Source organism: Quercus lobata, chromosome 10, assembly GCF_001633185.2.
Source record: "Quercus lobata isolate SW786 chromosome 10, ValleyOak3.0 Primary Assembly, whole genome shotgun sequence".
Lineage (NCBI taxonomy): Eukaryota > Viridiplantae > Streptophyta > Magnoliopsida > Fagales > Fagaceae > Quercus > Quercus lobata.
In genome coordinates this window covers 60,560,279-60,574,084 of record NC_044913.1, presented here as the reverse complement: position 1 = coordinate 60,574,084, position 13,806 = coordinate 60,560,279, and positions in this window count along the sequence as shown.

Below are 13,806 nucleotides of genomic sequence, written 5' to 3'. Positions count from 1 at the left end.
TTTTTTTGGCCTTTTTGTTGCCTTTTATATGTATATATTAATTAGAAAGACTAAGATGTGGATTTGGGTCTCTCATTTATATGTTGGTTGAAATGGTTGATCTATGATTCTTTGATCAGAATATTGGTTTTTGGAAATGGGATTTGATTGTTTTTGTCATTGGTATCATATTTATTTTCCAAGTTTTGGTTTTTGTTACTACTGAGATTAATGGGTTCTTGATTTTTGGAAATGGGGTTTGTTTGTTTTTGACATAGCTATCATATATACCAAGTATATTTTTATTTTTATTTTTATTATTAAATTACTACTGAGATAAATCAGTTCTTGAATCTTGGCATTCATACAAAAGAATATTGAACCCAAACAAAGTTGAAAAAATGGGTAAATTTAATAATAATAAAAAAATCCAAACTCTTTAGAACCACGTGATCAATTGTAAAAAGAAAAAATAGAGGGAGATTAAAAAAAATAAATAAATAAAAGGTTGGTCTAAAGAATGAGGTAATAAAGTAATTTAATAATGTTGTGAAATTATTGAGACTTTTTGTTTCCTATGAGGACTCTTTATTATTAGAAAAAACATTAGGCACTTATAATATATATATATATATATATATATATATATTGCTACCATCTCAAATATAAATTAAAAGGGGAAGGAAGGATCTCTTATGCCACATACCATGACCATCAGTCATGTAGTAAACAAATGAGTGAAATGGCACCTTCTTTGGTTGTAAGAATAACGTGTGAGAGGATTTTACATATTCATCTATTTAAATTTTTTTTTTTGAAAAGTTCATCTACTTATTTTAGATATTTATAACTAGAAAATTAAATAATAATTTATGCAACAATCAAAAAATGCAAAAATTGTCTATACATATTTATCATGGATGGTTATAAATTTATGTTTAACTTTGCATTTATGCATTCTTATGCTTTAATTTACATATTTATAACTAAACGATGAAAATTATGAATAAAATAATTGAAATAGTTCACTCATCATAAAGTTAGAAAAATACTATAAATTACAATCCTAAACAACTTCAAAAATACAAACCAAAAATATCAAAAATACTCTTTACACAATCACAAAAATGAGCATGCAACATGAATTACCTACAGAATTATTGGTCAAAATATTTTCCAATGTGGGAAGACAATCGCCAAAATTTTTAGGCAACATCAACTTTCCTCTTTTTCTCTACTAATCACAATCTACAACGTCCAAAATTGTGGCACAAAATATTGTAGTCTTATATTTTCTCTTTTTATTAACTTTATACAATGAACTCATGCACAGTTTTAGAGTCATTGTTATATTTTTGAAAAAAAAAATTGACTTCATAGATCCAATATTGCAATTGTGATGATAACAATGTTCATGTGTCATCCTTAGTATATGATAATTGAAATGTTTTGTCACCAGTTGATTTTTTTTTTAAGCACATCAGTTTCTTAATGTGTTTATGTTTTCAAAAAACAGTTGCAAGCTATTCAATCGGCTAAAAAAAAAAAAAAAAAAAAAGTTCTTCATGACATTAATCTAACTGGACTGCTCCAAAATTTTTTATTCCTTCGAAAGGAGGAAGGAAAACTCATTCATCAATGCTTTAGGGTTGGAAACAAACAAGCACTATTTTGGGTTGGAGCTCACAAATATTTTGTACAAAATCAAACTAAAGCAGGAAAAGAAATCCTTTTTCAAGCCAACATAGAAGGAGACAAAAATGCAAAACATGGATTGGCAATTGCGCTATTATGTGAATCAAATGATGAGGGAATACAACTACTGTTATCAATTCTAAACCAACTAGATGGAAAACTATTGCTGCAAAACTATCAACAAATCCTTCGACATACAACTTTTGGAACAAACACATTTTGCAACCCCAAATAACCAAGCATGCAAGAAAAATGGAGTGGGTCATTGGGATCGTGAATGCCCTTACCCTTATGGAAACGAAGAAATACATGTAACATGCAAAATGTGCTCAATTGACTTGGAAATGTACAAATTAGCCAACCGAGTATGGTAGAAATTATGTTTCAAAAATAAAATCTACAATAAAATTTCCTCATTCTATTCCGAATACTAATCTTTAATAATACAAAATTAATTCAAAGACCAAAACCTCCAATCACCATGAATCCTGCAATATATATATATATATATATATATATATCATTATCATAAAAAAATTATCATGTGCAACACGTGGGTCTGGGACTAGTGAATAATAAAAGGTAAAAAGCTGAAGAGTAATTCTAGTACAATAAGCTAAGCCATGACTATCCTACGTGGTAGATTGTGATTGACTATCTATCACTTAGTTGCAAGTACATAACAATAATAGGTGATCATATGAAATATAAAATATTAAAACAATTTATCAATATTATATTCACATAGTCATATAAATAGCAAGCCACAGTTTACCAAAATGGGTTTCCGAATGTAATTACTAATTAGGTCGGAAGCATCTCCATCTCAATCTTAATCATGTACATAGTGATAATTGAGGAGCTCGAAGATGGATTAGCTTCCTGCCTGTTTTTGTGTTAAGAAACTAATTGCTCAGGAAAAAAAAATAGCATGAACGACATTTCAAACAACACATACTCTAATAGCTTGCAAATGGAGATGAAGTCAATGAACAGTGGCAAGATTTAGAGAAGAAAAAAGAGTCCTGCAAGGTAGATGGAAATTCAGACTTTTCTCACCCACTCATAAATACACCTCACTTAGATCCCACCATTACAAAAATTAAAGGCAATTATATGCTTACAGACTTGTTCTCAAGAAACTACGGAGACAGAAAAATTCCTTGACTTTTTAACACCTATTCACCTCACTTAGGTCCCACCATAACACAAATGAAACGCAAATTTTGTACTTAAGAGACTAAAATCTTAAGAAAAGAGTCCTGCTCGAAGGACAAAAATAAAATAAAATCCTCGACTATTTCACCTCACTCATGTATTCACCTAGGCTCTATAATAACACAAATGAAAGGAAATTACGCACTTAGAGACTTACTCTTAAGAAAAGAGTGCGGCTAAGGGCACTGAAAAATCCCCCAACTTTTTTCACACGCATTTATGCATTCACCTCACTTAGGCACTAACATAGCACAAATTAAAAGCAATTTATATGCTTACAAGCTTTACCCTTGTTAGGACATATGTGTTTCACATGTTAGGAACATATTTCACTATTTTATGTAATTAGCTAATCCTTTGACAAAACGCACTTTACTTGTATTTGGGTGGATCTAGGATGTGCTTAATATTTCAAGAAACCTTGTTTCAAGATCAAGTGTTAAAGCTATGCAAGTTTGTCCAAGATTCAAGTTGAAAAAGTGCCTATCATTAAAGCTAGACAGCGAGCATCTATCGAGCTTGAAGAGCTGTTCCAGCCCCGTGGCTGGACAGCAACTCGACAGATAGCTATCTGTCGAGGTTTAAGAAAAACAAATTTTTCTGTTTTGTTTTCTTCCAATCCGTGATTATGTGTTTGAGCTTTCTTTTCTCACAACCCTAGACATATAAAAGGATTATTTTAAGGGCCGTCAAAGGTGACACAAGCTGCACAAGTGTTGAGCAAAGTTTGTTCAAGCAAATTGCGACCGGAGAAAAAATTTACCCTAGTTCATCTCTCTTGTGAAGAAGCTACTGTGTTTGTGCACCGTAGAGTTTTGTAACCAAGCATCATCTTGGTCTTCATCATCTGGATGAACTGAAGAACTTTGCAGCCAACAATCTTCTCTAGTTGGTGATTGAAGTCATGTACTAGGATCCGCGCAATTGGTTAGTCACGTACTAGGAGCCGTGCATCAAAAGGAGAGATAGTCAGTACAGAACAAGTCCAATTAGGTATTGGAGTAAGGGTTCAACTGTAGGTTGGTAGAAGGTACTGGGATTCCTTTACTTGTAATCGCTTGTTTTGATAATAGTGGATTTTCGATAGTGGTGGTGACCTTAAAATCACTCGGTGAGATTTTTGCCGTGTTGGTTTTCCCCATTCGAAAACAAATCACCGTGTTAATTTAATTTCCACTGCACTTAGTATAATTGGTGATTTGTTTATGCTACCACATACTTTGCATGTTAATTTGATTAATTAATAAACTTGGCTAATTAATCAATTAATTAATCACAAGGGGTCAATACGTTTTTGGCCTATCAAGTGGTATTAGAGCAGGCACACTCTGATTAGGGTTAATCTTTGCTGTGTGATCCATTGACCCCTGTTTATCATGGATAAAGGACAGTCTTTAATTATACCTCCTTTATTTGATGGCACTAACTATGCATACTGAAAAGTACACATGAGAGTTTTCTTACAGTCTTTAGATGAAAAAGTGTGGCAAACTGTTGAGATAAGCTGGACCAAGCCGAAGGAAGTGCCGGTCGATTGGGATGATGCTAAGATCAAGGTGGCAAACTTGAATAGCAGGGCATTGAATGCTTTATTCAGTGCGGTCACTAATGAGAAGTTCAAGAAGATATCATCTACTAAAACTGATAAGAAGGCATGGACCATTCTCCAGACAACCTATGAGGGAACCAAGGCTATCAAGGATTCAAAGTTTTAGAGGCTCACTACAAGCTTTGAAGAGATCAAGATGGAGGAGGATGAGTCGTTTGATAAGTTCTATGCCAAGCTCAAGGACATAGTGAACTTAGCCTTCAATCTTGGGGAAACCATTCCTGAACCCAAGATTGTGAGAAAGGTGCTCAGATCTCTACCCGAGAGATTTCATGCCAAGATCATCGCTATAGAGGAATCAAAGGATATTGACAAGATTCCTTTGACAGAACTAGTTGGTAATCTGCAGACCTACGAGCTAGGGTTAATAAGGATTGGTAGGTTGAGTAATAGCAAGAGCATGGCATTGAAGGCCAAGAGTAGTGACACAGATGAGTCTTTAGACAATGAGGATTCTAAGATGAAGTCTTACATCACCAGGCAATTCAAGAAGTTCATGAAGAATGCCAATGGAAAGGGCTTCGACAAGGACCGTAGGCAATCTAGTTCTTCTCAGTTCAAAAGCCAAGATAAAGGGAAGAAGGATGCTAGGGATGGTAGTCAGTACACTGTTCCCTCAGGACCAAAGTGTTTCGGGTGTCAAGGCTTTGGACACATGAAACAAGAGTGTCCTACATATCTGAAGAGCATTGGGAAGAGCAAGGCATTTGCTGCTACTTTAAGCGACACTGAGCCTGAGAATGATTCCGACAATGAGGATGACAAAATCCTGAATGCCTTCACTGCCACTGTTAATCCTACTAAGGGGATTGTTGAAGATGTGGATGAAGAAGAGGACTTGGTGGATTCTATGTTCAAGAAGATGGATGATCAAGATGATATCCATACAACCTATGAAAAACTGTACAAGCTTTCTGAGAAGCATGAGAAATTTTATAGGCTAGCCACCAAGAAGCTCAGTGATGTGGAACTTGATCGTGAAGAGTTTTCCACAAAGTTTGATGAAGCCAATCAAACTATTGGAGCACTGAGGTTTGAAAATAATTTCTTGACTGAGAAGACCAGGAAGCTTAAAGCGTAGCTGAATGTTCAATTTGTGTATAAACACCTTTGAACATTTAGACCCCCAATTTACAAATTAACCAATTCAAGCATTATGTCAAACAACTAGTGTGCGGAAAATGAACATAAGCTATAATATAGAATTGGATAAACTATCTAAGCCAAATTAGAATCACAACCCACAGCAGATAATAAAAGGCAAAGATAAAAAGGGAAGGAAGATGCAAACACAAAGACAACACGCAATGTGTTATCGAAGAGGAAACCAAAGCCCTTAGCGTAAAACCTCTCCACCGCCCTCCAAGCGGTAAAAAATCCACTAGAAAATGTAGTTGGGATACATGGACAGCAATAGACCCTCTAAGCCTAATCTACCCAGTGCACCTAAGCCCTCTAAGCTTCTTACTCCAACGAGGTTGCGCCGAACCTTTTTCTTTTCTAGCTTCCCGGATTCCGCTACTAGACCGTAGCATCAACCAATGTAGACTGGTTCCTTCCTAACTGCTTCCCAGAAATCCAAACAGCCCTCTCACAGTGATGAATATGGTGAGAAAAAGGTTTGGTAAAATGCCTCTCAAGGATTTGACAATGGAGAGGAAGAGAGTTGAGGAATTTGAAAAGACTCTAATGTATAGATTGTGGGTGAATCAATCTTGTTTTTCTTTAGGGTTTCTCTCTCAAAATTCTCTCTGAAAGCTCTCTTACATTTATGGGTATAAGGGGTATTTATACTAGAGTGAGAGAGGAATATGAAACGTCAGGTTTTACAAAACAGGGGTGGCTCGCGGCTTGGCCTCGCGACTTGACTGAGTCGCGAGATCCAATCGCGAGATAACCGTAAGGCCAGTTGTCCTGTTTTGTCCTGTAGTGCTCCAGCTAGCATGACTGTTCACCTTCTGGCACGCTTGGCACGTGTGCTGCGTCTGGCGGCTTGAAGCCGCGAGCCACCCACAAGAATAAGCCGCGAGTCTCTGTTTTCTTGCACACTCTTGAGCAATCAGCACTCTATCTCACTCACTACCCTTACAACAAAACCACCTAAATACAGGATTACTAAATGCTGAAATACAAGCAAATTTGGCACGGAATAAAGCCAATAAAATGGTTGATTAAATTCAACCTTACAATCTCCCCATTTGGCTATTCCGTGACAAAACCCTAAAACAGACTCTAGACTTAACATGTGAGTTGGGAACAGTTGAACAAAACTCACTCACACCTAACTCTAGAAGCTGTGAAGCACTTGAATCGTAGGAACATGAAACTCCTGAAACACAACAATACACCATGATCATTGTATGCAGAAAAGCATGAAATGCATATGAAACAAGCTAAAGATGATCAAGCAAAGATGAAGTGAAGATTCAAATCATGGCTTGATCAACCAAGTAATCACCACAAGGTAGTGATCACAGTGCTCGTTCACACTTGGAATGAACACTTGAACATACAAGTTAACAAGAACAAAGCAAGATACTTGTATGCCCAACACTCAACCAATGCATAATACACTAAGTATATGCATCTAGGAACAATCCTACAAGGGCACAAGAGTGATAGTACATAAATCAAAATGCAAGACATTTAGATAGAGGTACTGATATAATCAAAGCATAAAATGCTGCATTAAGTAAGGTACAAACCATAAAGCCTATAGAATATGCAAAAAACATAACCCTAAAAGCTTACATAAGCACATGGGCACAAAACACAATATATCCTGAATAACATCAACAATGTATATAAAAGATTAAACCAAGATTATAAGTTATGAGTTAGAATCAAGAATACACCAAAAACTACAGCGTATCAAACCCATATAAACATTTAAAAACATAAACCTATAAGTGTAAAGGATGTGCCTGCATTGGATACTACATGATCAGAACCTAGGATTTGTAGAAAGTCTTGAATCTCTGGAGTTCGATCATCGTACGGAGTTAGATCCACATTCTGAGGTCTAGTGATGCCAAGAACATCGGCGATAGAGTTTGGGGAAACGCCAAATTCCTTTCCTCTGACCCAGAAAATAAGTTCAACTCCAAGATCACTTGCATTGGAGAAGCATTCCTTAACCAGTTCTTCCATTGGATCGACAAAGTTCCCAAACAAGTTTGCCCAATCTCGTGGCTCAAAGATTCGAGGGATAAAAGTGGTCCCTAAGGTGTTAAACTCCACCACCCATTCCACTATAGGAGTTGACTTGTCAAAGATGTTTGAGTAGATATGTGAGGTAAGTGGGGTTCTAAACCTCTCCTCATTGGATTCTTGAGATGCCTGTGATGAGAGTCGAGTCCTTTTAGCAACTGGGGTTGTTGGATCGTCAACTATAATGTCTTTACCCTTAGAAGATCGACGAGACATTTGCAAGAGAATAGGCCCATAGCAAAGAACTAAAAACAGCACCACACAAGATAAATATCAACATGATTCGATGCAAATAAGAGAGAAAATCAGAGATTTTAATACATAAGTACAAACTTAAGACAATTCAGACCCAAACAAACTTCCATCACTACTAAAGTGCACAATACGACAGGTGCAACAAAAGGTGATAGTGCAATAGAGCATAGATAGACACAAATTCAAAAATAACTGTCAATGAGACAGTCTACCATGACTATGATATGCACACAAAGACGTCATTCGAACAATAAGAACGGCTAGCATAAAGCAAACCACATAAGATATGAACATGGATAAAATTTCAAAATGAAGGATCAGAGCACCTAATATGATATCATAAAAACACAGTAATCCAAAGCCTCAATCCAACTTCAACACACACACAAGTGAAAGGAGCAAGTCACAAAAATACCAAACCCATTTAACAAAAGAGTTTGAGAATCAACAACAGACAAATATCAGAATAAAGAAAAAAGCACATTGTGACCAATCAACATGAAAACTGATGAAATCAACAACAAACACAACTAGCCATATTCATCAAACGAAAATGAGGAATGTTTCGAACACAGTATCTATCCAAATGGCAGGAAAAACATTCATTAAGCAGGGAAAATGAGATGACGAAAACAAGACCCATACCTTTTCTTGATGATTTTGAGAAGAAATGAACCACCATTGAAGTTTGAAAATGGGTACACGGAGTGTTTGGGAAGGAGACAATTGAGAGAGAAGATGAATAGTCACTAAAGTTCGAGGGAAAAACTGAAAAAGATTTAAAAACTGCCCCTATTTTTGCCAAACACGCGTTTTTCGCGACTGAAGTGAGTCGCCACAAAGTCGCCAGTTCAAGCCGCCAAAACACTCAAAGACAAAAATTTGAAAAATTTTTCTAAGTGTTTTTCGCGACTGGAAGGTCTACCCGCAAGAGAGTCGTGAGCTGAGCCGCGAAAATCTCTGAGTAACCCTCGCGACTGGACCTTCCACTCGCGAACAAGTCACCAAAAATGACCCGTGAGCACGCGACTGAGGCTCGCGACTTGACTTACCCGCGACTGAGTCGCCAAAACAGGGTAAAAATGGACTTTTGAAATTTTCAGATTTTTTAAACAAAATACTTTCCAAAAACACCTAAAACACTCAAAAATCTTTTTGTGCTTGAATTAACAAAGATTGAGCATGTGAAAACACATTTCATCAAGTACAATCACACAAATGAATATGGCATTTATTGAACATAAACTTGTGTGTTGTGTGTGGATATCAACAATGAGATAGTCCTTAGTCTAATGTGAAGCTTCAATGATCAATTCAACCAAGGCATACACAATTAGCACTAGATCATGTGATCCATCTCAATTATAGAAATATGTATATATGACCTCCCACAAAACTTGATAACATATCTTGGAGCTTTACATTTGACTCCACTTTCAATCATAACATTTGATCTTTTTGATCTTTTGAGACAATCACCTCTCATTGTGAGAGTGATATTTGATATTTCACTTTAATGAACTAGCCTTTGGCTTTTTGAATAAATATTCACTTTAATTTTAGGTTGCTTACCCTTTTTCCTAGTCAAATACTAGAATGTGCGACAGGCTTTTGCAGCTCAATATCTCTTTTCATTTGGAGATTTACATTTGGTAAGCTCTTTTTAGCAAAAACAAAAATAAAGAGTGGGAAGATATATAGACACAAGTCTATGCATGTCTCAAGATCATCATAACCATTCACTAATCATTCATGACAAGTTTGAAGATCTATTTACAACAATCACATAGATTTCAAGATTTCTCCCACAATGATTAGAGTGCAATGAAACAAGCTATGCTCGAAAATGCACAAAGCCATTAGCACAAAGGTACAAGGCAAAACAAGTTTTGAGACAAAAACTCAACAATGTCAATCAAACTTTTTGATTTTCTAATTTTTTTTATGTGATTTTTGGATTTTTGACACTAGAAGAAAAATATTGATCAAAAACAGAAACAAAAACCAAAAATATGCACAAATAGACGAACAAACAACCATCAACATAAACAACAAGCAATCAATCAAACATCGTCGCAAAGCATAGAAAGTATTAATGCATGGACATGTTGTAATGCTTATGCATGAGTACCCTTTTTCACCTACACGCCACTTGCGTTTGAGGTGATTTCCTTATAGGATTGGGTACGGGAGTTAGGGCTTTCAAACCTTCGTGAGAAGCTTTTTAAGCAGTTGGTGAATGCACCAATCATCTTCATCACGTTCATCGTTCCGGGATCATCATTTTGATCTCTCGATTGTTCACCTGCCCAATTTCTTCTATCATTTCTAGGTCCTCGTGACCTTTGAGGAGTTGCACTATTCTTTGCTCTCAGCTTTTGGCAATTTGGTCGAGTATGCCCTTGAAGTCCACAATGATGACACACATAAGTTGATCTAGGATCTCTTTATGGTCGTGGACGAGACTTGGCACGAGATTCAGACCTGCCCACAGATTGATTATGGGAATTCAACAACCGTTCATTCCCCACATTTCTCTTCTCCTCTATCTTGGGCTTCTCAGCAGTAGGACCAACATCAGCTGATTCTTTGGCCTTTATAAACTTCACTTCTTTAGTGACATTTCCAGATGAGCTACTTCCTCCGGTATATCCCAACCCGGATTTGTCTAAAAAGCACTTTTGCGATGAAATAATATCATCTAGCTTCTTGGTGGTGACCCTCTCAATTTTAGCATTTGCTTGCACAACCTCTTGCTCAAGAAATCTCACTTTTGTGTAAGCTTCTGACAGCTCACCATTCAGTGTTTCTATCTCACATTTGGCCTCCCTATATCGGATTAGGAGACTTTTATAATCCTCCTCTGCCTACTTCATTTTTCTCACAGCTGCCTTGGCCACCCTTGTGTACTCACCCGACTTCTCCAGTAGTGAGTTATAATTCTCTTGAAGATTGACTGTGCTTTCATCTTCTTCAGTATCTGATTCTTCAACAATTCCCAGTGATTCTTCATCACTATGTTCTCCAAGTTCTCGTACAAGCAGATTCAACTCGTTTGAAGACTTAACATGAGCAATAGTTATAAAAGCTGAGTAGTTCCCCTTTCCATCATAGCTTTCTTCAGATTCTGAGTCAGATGAATCCGAGTCACTCAATGTCGTGGCATACACTTTGCCTTTCGATTTCAAATAATTCGGACATTCTTTCTTAAAGTGTCCATACCCGTTACATTTGAAACAAGTGACACCTTATGTAGGTTGGGATTCTTTTCCATCTTTCTTTTTGAATTCCCTTTTCTCCCTTCTTGAACTTTGGAATTTTCCTTTATCACCAAATTTGCCATTATTTTTGAATTTCAAGAATTTTCTGAAATTTTTTACAAGGTAAGCAACATCTTTGTCAATCACATCTTCTCCCGATGAGTCATGATCTTCCACCTTCTCATTAATGGTCTTAAGAGCAAGAGATTTACTCTTCCGTTGATTGGGTAGCGACATCTCATAGGTCTGAAGAGAACCAACCAGCTCTTGGACTTTGATGTCATCAAGGTCCTTGCTCTCTTCAATCGCTGTCACTTTAGCACAAAAACTTTCTGGCAATGATCGAAGGATCTTCCTTACAATTTTAGAGTCCTCCGTTTTCTCTCCCAAATTGAACTTGCTGACAATCACCTCATTCAGCTTGCTATAGAAAGAGTCAAAGGACTCATCCTCACTCATTTTTAGCTCCTCAAACCTAGTGGTTAGCATCTGCAGCTTGGTGTCTTTTACCTTCTTCGTTCCTTCGTAAGTGGTCTCCAATATCTCCCATGCTTCTTTAGTAACGGTAATATGAGAGATCCTGTGAAATTCATCTGGAGGGACACCATAGAAAATAACATTGAGTGCTTTACTGTTAGCATTAGATGCAGCAAGTGCTGCCTTATCCCATGTGGATTTGGCTTCCTCAGGCCTGCTCCAACCTATCTCAACAGCATCCCAAACAGACTCATCAATGGAACACAGAAAAGCTCTCATGCAAACTTTCCAAAAAGCATAATTACTACCATTAAAATATGGAGGTGCATTTAGGGATTGAGACCGATCCATCTCAAAAAGGAGTCAAGGATCACACAATGGTAATGAAACCACAAGATGTGTACCCGCTCTGATACCAAATGAATGTTCAATTTGTGTATAAACACCCTTGAACATTTAGACCCCCAATTTACAAATTAACCAATTCAAGCTTTATGTCAAACAACTAGTGTGCGGAAAATGAACATAAGCTATAATATAGAATTGGATAAACTATCTAAGCCAAATTAGAATCACAACCCACAGCAGATAATAAAAGGCAAAGATAAAAAGGTAAGGAAGATGCAAACACAAAGACAACACGCGATGTGTTATCGAAGAGGAAACCGAAGCCCTCGGCATAAAACCTCTCCGCCGCCCTTCAAGCGGTAAAAAATCCACTAGAAAATGTAGTTGGGATACATGGATAGCAATAGACCCTCCAAGCCTAATCTACCCAGTGCACCTAAGCCCTCTAAGCTTCTTGCTCCAATGAGGTTGCGCCGAACCTTTTTCTTTTCTAGCTTCCCGGATTCCGCTACTAGACCGTAGCATCAACCAATGTAGATTGGTTCCTTCCTAACTGCTTCCCAGAAATCTAAACAGCCCTCTCACAGTGATGAATATGGTGAGAACAAGGTTTGGTAAAATGTCCCTCAAGGATTTGACAATGGAGAGGAAGAGAGTTGAGGAATTTGAAAATACTCTAATGTATAGATTGTGGGTGAATCAATCTTGTTTTTCTTTAGGGTTTCTTTCTCAAAATTCTCTCTAGAAGCTCTCTTACATTTGTGGGTATAAGGGGTATTTATACTAGAGTGAGAGAGGAATATGAAACGTCAGGTTTTACAAAACAGGGGTGGCTCGCGGCTTGGCCTCGCGACTTGACTGAGTCGCGAGATCCAATCGGCAGATAACCGTAAGGCCAGTTGTCTTGTTTTGTCCTGTAGTGCTCCAGCTAGCATGACTGTTCACCTTCTGGCATGCTTGGCACGTGTGCTGCGTCTGGCGACTTAAAGCCGCGAGCCACCCGCGAGGACAAGTCGTGAGTCTTTGTTTTCTTGCACACTTTTGAGCAATCAGCACTCTATCTCACTCATTACCCTTACAACAAACCCACCTAAATACAGGGTTACTAAATGCTGAAATACAAGCAAATTTGGCACGAAATAAAGCCAATAAAATGGTTGATTAAATTCAACCTTACAGTAGTTGTTTTAATCTAGAGCTCAATTGGAGAGGACTTCAAGTGCAAAGCTTGACGAGATGCTTAGCATTCTGAAATCTGCTTCTGATCGAACCAGGTTAGGGTATAATTTCTCTTCTTCTAGTATTGTTTCTACTAGTACTACTGTTTTTGTTCCTCCTGCTAATAATGTTAAAATTGAGAACAATGATGTTAAAACTGAATTAGCTAGTAAGAACTTAGACAAAGGTAAATCTATCTTAGAAGCACCCCCTAAGCAGGATAAGAAAGAAGCTAAAAACCCTAAGGCTAAGAAGGCTAACTCTCAAAAGTCTAAACAGAAGAAGTAGCATCTCTGTTATCATTGTGGAGTTGCTAGTCATACTCGACCAAATTGTTATAAGTGGTTAGCCACTCAACAGAGCAATGATGTGATAGCATCGGGAAACCATAATCAGCTTCATTCCTCTCTTGGTCCTCTTGGAGATCTTCTCAAAGCCCTCATGTTCCTTTCGAAATTGAATAGTTTTAATTCTTCCCCCTCACTGCCGGTTCAAGGGTTTACTCAAAGGAAAGGTTCTTCCAAGGTGTGGAAGGAA